Genomic DNA, 10,210 nt, shown 5'->3' with positions numbered 1-10,210 from the left:
AGGAATTAAATCTTTAAAATAGATTTAAAAGGACATACTAAAGATGCAATGATATGTAGCATATGTTGAAAGACAAAAGAGATATAAAAAGAGCTAAATTTCTCATATTTTGAATGACCTTGACCTTTGACCTTGACATAAATCAAAAGGTCAAAGGATGAAGATTCTAATGCAGTTGGTCCCATGTCTTTAGAATAAATGGTTTTAAAAATTTTCAATTAATTGTAAAAATCAAGCACTTTCAGGGGCAATAACTCATAAAAGGGGTCGAAGAATCTTTTCGCTATGCATAGATTGAAGAGTCTCCTTGCCTAGTCGAAGACATTGGTGAAGGTTTGGTATCTCTACGTTGTACGGTTTCGGAGGAGTAGCGATAACAAGCTTTTATAGCAAAAGGGGCAATAACTCCTTGAGGGGTCAAAGTTCATATACGCAGGGTGAACTGCCAAAATCTTTTTTACGGAGTACATTCTTATGGACTATAAATCTTTTCAATAAATCTTGAAACTCAAAATCACGCGGAGGAAAAATAATAATAATAATAATAATAAACAGAAGAATATCAATAGGTCTTTCCACAGAAAGATGGAAAGACCTAATAACTAGTAATCCTAATTGTTCGCGAACAATTAGAGGTCTTTCCACCTTTTCTGGATTTGTTTCTTGACCTTCAATCTTGATCCATTCTTCAGTAGGTCAAATGAGGCCAAAAAACTTTCAAGTCAATGTAAACTTGCAAAACTTTCAGGGGCCATAACTATTTAAAGGGGTTGGTGAATCTTTTCGCACTGAATAGATTGAAGAGTCTACTCAATCAGTACAAAACATTAATGATTAAGGTTTGGTATCTCCAGGGTTAACGGTTTCGAAGGACTAGTGATAACAAGCTTTATTTGTAAGATGGGCAATAATTTTTAAAGGAGCCCGGCTTAAGGGCCAAGAAAGATGTTTTAATTGGTTTGAAAAGAACATACTAATGATGCAATGAAAAATGATGTATGTTGAAAGACAAAAGAGATATAAAAAGAGCTAAATTCTCAATATTTGAAGTAACTATGACCTTTGACCTTTACCTAATATTCAGGGTCAAAGGTCAATGATCACATTGCAGTTGGTCCCATGTTTCTATGATTATCCGTTTAAAAGTTAACGATTAACACAAACACATAAAAGGGCAATAACTCATATAAGGGGTCAGCGGATCCTTTCACACTGAATATGTTGAAGTTGTGCTTTGAGAAACCGAAGACATTGGTGAAGGTTTGGTGTCTCTATGGTCTATGGTTTCAAAGGGGTATCGATAACAAGGTTAATAATGTAAGGGGCAACAACTTTTAAAGGGGTCAGTCTTGGGGTAGAGGTATCAAATCTTCAAAATGGATTTAAAAGGACATACTAAAGATTCAATTATATGTGGTATATGTTGAAAGACAAAAGAGATCTAAAAAGAGCTAAATTTCTCGTATTTTGAATGACCTTGACCTTTGACCTTGACATAAATTAAAAGGTCAAAGGATGAAGATTCTAATGCAGTTGGTCCCATATCTCTAGGAAAAATGGTTTTAATTATTTTTTAATTATTTGTAAAAATCAAAAACTTTCAGGGGCAATAACTCATAAAAGGGGTCGAAGAATATTTCGCAATGACTACATTGAAGAGTCTCCTTGAATAGTTGAAGACATTGGTGAAGGTTTGGTGTCTATACGGTCTATGGTTTCAGAGAAGTAGCGATAACAAGGTTAATACTGTAAAGGACAATAACTTTTAAAGGGGTCAATCTTAGGTTACAGGAATTAAATCTTTAAAATAGATTTAAAAGGACATACTAAAAATGCAATGATATGTAGTATATGTTGAAAGACAAAAGAGATATAAAAAGAGCTAAATTTCTCATATTTTGAATGACCTTGACCTTTGACTTTGACATAAATGAAAAGGTCAAAGGATGAAGATTCTAATGCAGTTGGTCCCATGTCTCTAGGATAAATGGTTTTAAATTTTTTCAATTATTTGTAAAAATCAAAAATTTTCAGGGGCAATAACTCATAAAAGGGGTCGAAGAATCTTTTTGGAATGAATAGATTGAAGAGTCTCCTTGAATAGTTGAAGACATTGGTGAAGGTTTGGTGTCTCTACGGTCTATGGTTTCAGAGGAGTAGCGATAACAAGGTTAATACTGTAAAGGGCAATAACTTTTAAAGGGGTCAATCTTAGGGTACAGGAATTAAATCTTTAAAATAGATTTAAAACGACATACTAAAGATGCAATGATATGTAGTATATGTTGAAAGACAAAAGAGATATAAAAAGAGCTAAATTTCTCATATTTAGAATGACCTTGACCTTTGACCTTGAAATAAATTAAAAGGTCAAAGGATGAAGAGTCTAATGCAGTTGGTCCCATGTCTATAGGATAAATGGTTTTAATTTTTTTCAATTATTTGTAAAAAGTAAAAACTTTCAGGGGCAATAACTCATAAAAGGGGTCGAAGAATCTTTTTGCAATGAATAGATTGAAAAGTCTCCTTGACTAGTCGAAGACATTGGTGAAGGTTTGGTATCTTTACGGTGTTCGGTTTCGGAGGAGTAGCGATAACAAGGTTAATACGCTAAGGGGCAATAACTTTTAAAAGGGTCAGTCTTAAGGTACAGGAATTAAATCTTTAAAATAGATTTAAAAGGACATACTAAAGATGCAATGAAATGTAGTATATGTTGAAAGACAAAAGAGATATAAAAAGAGCTAAATTTCTCATATTTTGAATGACCTTGACCTTTGACCTCGATATAAATCAAAAGGTCAAAGGATGAAGATTCTAATGCAGTTAGTCCCATGTCTCTAGGATAAATGGTTTTAAATTTTTTCAATTATTTGTAAAAATCAAAAACTTTCAGGGGCAATAACTCATAAAAGGGGTCGAAGAATCATTTCGCAATGAATAGATTGAAGAGTCTCCTTCACTAGTCGAAGACACTAGTGAAGGTTTGGTATCTTTACGGTGTACGGTTTCGGAGGAGTAGCGATAACAAGCTTTTATTGCAAAAGGGGCAATAACTCCTTGAGAGGTCAAAGTTCATATACGCAGGGTGAACTGCCAAAATCTTTTAAGGAGTACATTCTTATGGACTATAAATCTTTTCGATAAATCTTGAAACTCAAAATCACGGGGAGGAAAAATAATAATAATAATAATAATAATAATAATAATAATAACTAGTAATCCTAATTGTTCGCGAACAATTAGAGGTCTTTCCACCTTTTCTGGATTTGTTTCTTGACCTTCAATCTTGATCCATTCTTCAGTAGGTCAAATGAGGCCAAAAAACTTTCAAGTCAATGTAAACTTGGAAAACTTTCAGGGGCCATAACTATTTAAAGGGGTTGGTGAATCTTTTCGCACTGAATAGATTGAAGAGTCTACTAAATCATTACAAAACATTAATGATTAAGGTTTGGTATCTCCAGGGTTAACGGTTTCGAAGGACTAGTGATAACAAGCTTTATTTGTAAGATGGGCAATAATTTTTAAAGGAGCCCGGCTTAAGGGCCAAGAAAGATGTTTTAATTGGTTTTAAAAGAACATACTAATGATGCAATGAAAAATGATATATGTTGAAAGACAAAAGAGATATAAAAAGAGCTAAATTCTCAATATTTGAAGTAACTTTGACCTTTGACTTTTACCTAATATTCAGGGTCAAAGGTCAATGATCACATTGCAGTTGGTCCCATGTTTCTATGATTATCCGTTTAAAAGTTAACGATTAGCACAAACACATAAAAGGGCAATAACTCATATAAGGGGTCAGCGGATCCTTTCACACTGAATATGTTGAAGTTGTGCTTTGAGAAACCGAAGACATTGGTGTAGGTTTGGTGTCTCTATGGTCTATGGTTTCAAAGGAGTAGTGATAACAAGGTTAATAATGTAAGGGGCAATAACTTTTAAAGGGGTCAGTCTTAGGGTACAGGTATCAAATCTTTAAAATGGATTTAAAAGGACATACTAAAGATTCAATTATATGTAGTATATGTTGAAAGACAAAAGAGATCTAAAAAGAGCTAAATTTCTCATATTTTGAATGACCTTGACCTTTGACCTTGACATAAATTAAAAGGTCAAAGAATGGAGATTCTAATGCAGTTGGTCCCATGTCTGTAGGAAAAATGGTTTTAATTTTTTTTAATTATTTGTAAAAATGAAAAACTTTCAGGGGCAATAACTCATAAAAGGGGTCGAAGAATATTTTCGCAATGACTAGATTGAAGAGTCTCCTTGAATAGTTGAAGACATTGGTGAAGGTTTGGTGTCTCTACGGTCTATGGTTTCAGAGGAGTAGCGATAACAAGGTTAATACTGTAAAGGGCAATAACTTTTAAAGGGGTCAATCTTAGGGTACAGGAATTAAATCTTTAAAATAGATTTAAAAGGACATACTAAAGATGCAATGATATGTAGTATATGTTGAAAGACAAAAGAGATCTAAAAAGAGCTAAATTTCTCATATTTTGAATGACCTTGACCTTTGACCTTGACATAAATTAAAAGGTCAAAGGATGAAGATTCTAATGCAGTTGGTCCCATGTCTCTAGGATAAATGGTTTTAATTTTTTTCAATTATTTGTAAAAATCAAAATCTTTCAGGGGCAATAACTCATAAAAGGGGTTGAAGAATATTTTCACAATGACTAGATTGAAGAGTCTCCTTGAATAGTTGAAGACATTGGTGAAGGTTTGGTGTGTCTACGGTCTATGGTTTCAGAGGAGTAGCGATAACAAAGTTAATACTGTAAAGGGCAATAACTTTTCAAGGGGTCAATCTTAGGGTACAGGAATTAAATCTTTAAAATAGATTTAAAACGACATACTAAAGATGCAATGATATGTAGTATATGTTGAAAGACAAAAGAGATATAAAAAGAGCTAAATTTCTCATATTTTGAATGACCTTGACCTTTGACCTTGACATAAATTAAAAGGTCAAAGGATGAAGATTCTAATGCAGTTAGTCCCATGTCTCTAGGATAAATGGTTTTAAATTTTTTCAATTATTTGTAAAAATCAAAAACTTTCAGGGGCAATAACTCATAAAAGGGGTCGAAGAATCATTTCGCAATGAATAGATTGAAGAGTCTCCTTGACTAGTCGAAGACATTAGTGAAGGTTTGGTATCTTTACGGTGTTCGGTTTCGGAGGAGTAGCGATAACAAGCTTTTATTGCAAAAGGGGCAATAACTCCTTGAGGGGTCAAAGTTCATATACGCAGGGTGAACTGCCAAAATCTTTTAAGGAGTACATTCTTATGGACTATAAATCTTTTCCATAAATCTTGAAACTCAAAATCACGGGGAGGAAAAATAATAATAATAATAATAACTAGTGATCCTAATTGTTCGCGAACAATTAGAGGGCTTTCCACCTGCAATGATTTAAAAAAAGATATTTAAGAATATTTAAGATGATGTACGAAACTCAAAATGACCAAGAAAATTTAATTAATAATTTTCACGATGACCTTGACCTTTGACCTTGACCTCATTTTGAAGGTCAAAGGTCATCGGTATTAATGCAAGTGATCCCATGTCTCTATCTATATTAATGTAAAATCTATAAGCTTAAAAAATGTTAATAAGGACATTCAGGGGCAATAATTTGTTTAGGGGTTTTCGGTTACTTTCAGGTAGCTTATCAATGCTAAAAATACTTTAAAGACCTTGAAAATGGAAAAAAAATTAATTTTGATGATGACCTTTGACCTCATTTTGAAGGTCAAAGGTCATCGGTCTTAATGCAAGTGGTCCCATGTCTCTATCTATATTAATATAAAAGTTATAGGCTTAGATAATGATATTGGAGACTTTCAGGGGCAATAACTATGCTTAAGGGTTTTTGTATCCCTTTGATTATTTTTTCTTTGCAAGAAGGTTTTACTGTGAATTCATTAGCAAAGGTTTCGTGTCTCTATGACTTTCCGTTAAGTAGGAGTAGCGATAACAAGGTTTTCGACGCGAGTCTCCGAAATTCACAGAAGGGTCAGAGTTCAAAGTTGTAATGCATACTATCAAAATCAATCAAGAAGTCAATACTTACCCATATAATATTTCAACGCTATCTTAAGCAGGAAAAAGAGTATAAAAAGTGCTATTTTTTCCCCTTTTCTGATGACTTTGACCTTGACCTAATTTTCAAGGTCAAAGGTCACCGATCCTATTCCAGTTGGTCCCATGTCTCTACGACAAACCGTGCTCAAGCTCGACATGTTTTACGAATAAATCGCAAAACATAGAGAGGCATTAACTCCCCTTAGGGGACACCGAATCCCTTCATTTTAAATTCTTCGCTTCTACTAATTACCCTCTATGTTTTAGAAAAGGTTTCATCCTCCTATCATTTACGGTTACAAAGTAGAAGTGCTAACAATGATTTCTGCGAAAGGTCAAATAACTCCGTAAGGGGTCAAAGTTCAATTACGCAGGGTGAACTGTATTCGTTTCTCAAGAAGTACTATATGATGGACTATAAAGTTTTTCGATAAGTCTTAAGACGAAAATTTTTTTTGACGGCAGGAAAATAATAATAATAATAATAATAAACAGAACAATAACAATAGGACTTTCCACAGAAAGGTGGAAAGCCCTAATAATAAACAGAAGAATATCAATAGGTCTTTCCACAGAAAGATGGAAAGACCTAATAATAATAATAATAATAAACAGAAGAATATCAATAGGTCTTTCCACAGAAAGATGGAAAGACCTAATAATAACTAGTAATCCTAATTGTTCGTGAACAATTAGAGGTCTTTCCACCTTTTCTGGATTTGTTTCTTGACCTTCAATCTTGATCCATTCTTCAGTAGGTCAAATGAGGCCAAAAAAGTTTCAAGTCAATGTAAACTTGGAAAACTTTCAGGGGCCATAACTATTTAAAGGGGTTGGTGAATCTTTTCGCACTGAATAGTTTGAAGAGTCTACTAAATCATTACAAAACATTAATGATTAAGGTTTGGTATTTCCAGGGTTAACGGTTTCGAAGGACTAGTGATAACAAGCTTTATTTGTAAGATGGGCAATAATTTTTAAAGGAGCCCGGCTTAAGGGCCAAGAAAGATGTTTTAATTGGTTTTAAAAGAACATACTAATGATGCAATGAAAAATGATGTATGTTGAAAGACAAAAGAGATATAAAAAGAGCTAAATTCTCAATATTTGAAGTAACTTTGACCTTTGACCTTTACCTAATATTCAGGGTCAAAGGTCAATGATCACATTGCAGTTGGTCCCATGTTTCTATGATTATCCGTTTAAAAGTTAACGATTGGCACAAACACATAAAAGGGCAATAACTCATATAAGGGGTCAGCGGATCCTTTCACACTGAATATGTTGAAGTTGTGCTTTGAGAAACCGAAGACATTGGTGAAGGTTTGGTGTCTCTACGGTCTATGGTTTCAAAGGGGTAGCGATAACAAGGTTAATAATGTAAGGGGCAATAACTTTTAAAGGGGTCAGTCTTAGGGTACAGGTATCAAATCTTTAAAATGGATTTAAAAGGACATACTAAAGATTCAATTATATGTAGTATATGTTGAAAGACAAAAGAGATCTAAAAAGAGCTAAATTTCTCATATTTTGAATGACCTTGACCTTTGACCTTGACATAAATTAAAAGGTCAAAGAATGGAGCTTCAAATGCAGTTGGTCCCATGTCTCTAGGATAAATGGTTTTAATTTTTTTTAATTATTTGTAAAAATCAAAACCTTTCAGGGGCAATAACTCATAAAAGGGGTCGAAGAATATTTTCGCAATGACTAGATTGAAGAGTCTCCTTGAATAGTTGAAGACATTGGTGAAGGTTTGGTGTCTCTATGGTATATGGTTTCAGAGGAGTAGCGATAACAAGGTTAATACTGTAAAGGGCAATAACTTTTAAAGGGGTCAATCTTAGGGTACAGGAATTAAATCTTTAAAATAGATTTAAAAGGACATACTAAAGATGCAATGATATGTAGTATATGTTGAAAGACAAAAGAGATATAAAAAGAGCTAAATTTCTCATATTTTGAATGGCCTTGACCTTTGACCTTGACATAAATTAAAAGGATGAAGATTCTAATGCAGTTGGTCCCATGTCTCTAGGATAAATGGTTTTAATCTTTTTCAATTATTTGTAAAAATCAAAAACTTTCAGGGGCAATAACTCATAAAAGGGGTCGAAGAATATTTTCACAATGACTAGATTGAAGAGTCTCCTTGAATAGTTGAAGACATTGGTGAAGGTTTGGTGTGTCTACGGTCTATGGTTTCAGAGGAGTATCGATAACAAGGTTAATACTGTAAAGGGCAATAACTTTTAAAGGGGTCAATGTTAGGGTACAGGAATTAAATCTTTAAAATAGATTTAAAACGACATACTAAAGATGCAATGATATGTAGTATATGTTGAAAGACAAAAGAGATATAAAAAGAGCTAAATTTCTCATATTTTGAATGACCTTGACCTTTGACCTTGACATAAATTAAAAGGTCAAAGAATGGAGATTCTAATGCAGTCGTCCTATGTCTCTTGGATAAATGGTTTTAATTTTTTTTAATTATTTGTAAAAATGAAAAACTTTCAGGGGCAATAACTCATAAAAGGGGTCGAAGACTATTTTCGCAATGACTAGATTGAAGAGTCTCCTTGAATAGTCGAAGACATTGGTGAAGGTTTGGTGTCTCTACGGTCTATGGTTTCAGAGGAGTAGCGATAACAAGGTTAATACTCTAAAGGTCAATAACTTTTAAAGGGGTCAATCTTAGGGTACAGGAATTAAATCTTTAAAATAGATTTAAAACGACATACTAAAGATGCAATGATATGTAGTATATGTTGAAAGACAAAAGAGATCTAAAAAGAGCTAAATTTCTCATATTTTGAATGGCCTTGACCTTTGACCTTGACATAAATTAAAAGGTCAAAGGATGAAGATTCTAATGCAGTTGGTCCCATGTCTCTAAGATAAATGGTTTTAATTTTTTTCAATTATTTGTTAAAATTAAAAACTTTCAGGGGCAATAACTCATAAAAGGGGTCGAAGAATCTTTTTGCAATGAATAGATTGAAGAGTCTCCTTCACTAGTCAAAGACATTGGTGAAGGTTTGGTATCTTTACGGTGTACGGTTTCGGAGGAGTAGCGATAACAAGGTTAATACTCTAAGGGGCAATAACTTTTATAAGGGTCAGTCTTAAGGTACAGGAATTAAATCTTTAAAATAGATTTAAAAGGACATACTAAACATGCAATGATATGTTGTATATGTTGAAAGACAAAAGAGATATAAAAAGAGCTAAATTTCTCATATTTTGAATGACCTTGACCTTTGACCTTGATATAAATCAAAAGGTCAAAGGATGAAGATTCTAATGCAGTTAGTCCCATATCTCTAGGATAAATGGTTTTAATTTTTTTCAATTATTTGTAAAAATTAAAAACTTTCAGGGGCAATAACTCATAAAAGGGGTCGAAGAATCATATCACAATGAATAGATTGAAGAGTCTGCTTGACTAGTCGAAGACATTGGTGAAGGTTTGGTATCTTTACGGTGTACGATTTCGGAGGAGTAGCGATAACAAGCTTTTATTGCAAAAGGGGCAATAACTCCTTGAGGGGTCAAAGTTCATATACGCAGGGTGAACTGCCAAAATCTTTTAAGGAGTACATTCTTATGGACTATAAATCTTTTCGATAAATCTTGAAACTCAAAATCACGGGGAGGAAAAATAATAATAATAATAATAATAACTAGTAATCCTAATTGTTCGTGAACAATTAGAGGTCTTTCCACCTTTTCTGGATTTGTTTCTTGACCTTCAATCTGGATCCATTCTTCAGTAGGTCAAATGAGGCCAAAAAACTTTCAAGTCAATGTAAACTTGGAAAACTTTCAGGGGCCATTACTATTTAAAGGGGTTGGTGAATCTTTTCGCACTGAATAGTTTGAAGAGTCTACTAAATCATTACAAAACATTAATGATTAAGGTTTGGTATTTCCAGGGTTAACGGTTTTGAAGGACTAGTGATAACAAGCTTTATTTGTAAGATGGGCAATCATTTTTAAAGGAGCCCGGTATAAGGGCCAAGAAAGATGTTTTAATTGGTTTTAAAAGAACATACTAATGATGCAATGAAAAATGATGTATGTTGAAAGAGAAAAGAGATATA

Source organism: Ostrea edulis, chromosome 4, assembly GCF_947568905.1.
Source record: "Ostrea edulis chromosome 4, xbOstEdul1.1, whole genome shotgun sequence".
NCBI lineage: Eukaryota > Metazoa > Mollusca > Bivalvia > Ostreida > Ostreidae > Ostrea > Ostrea edulis.
This window is presented reverse-complemented; position numbering follows the sequence as displayed.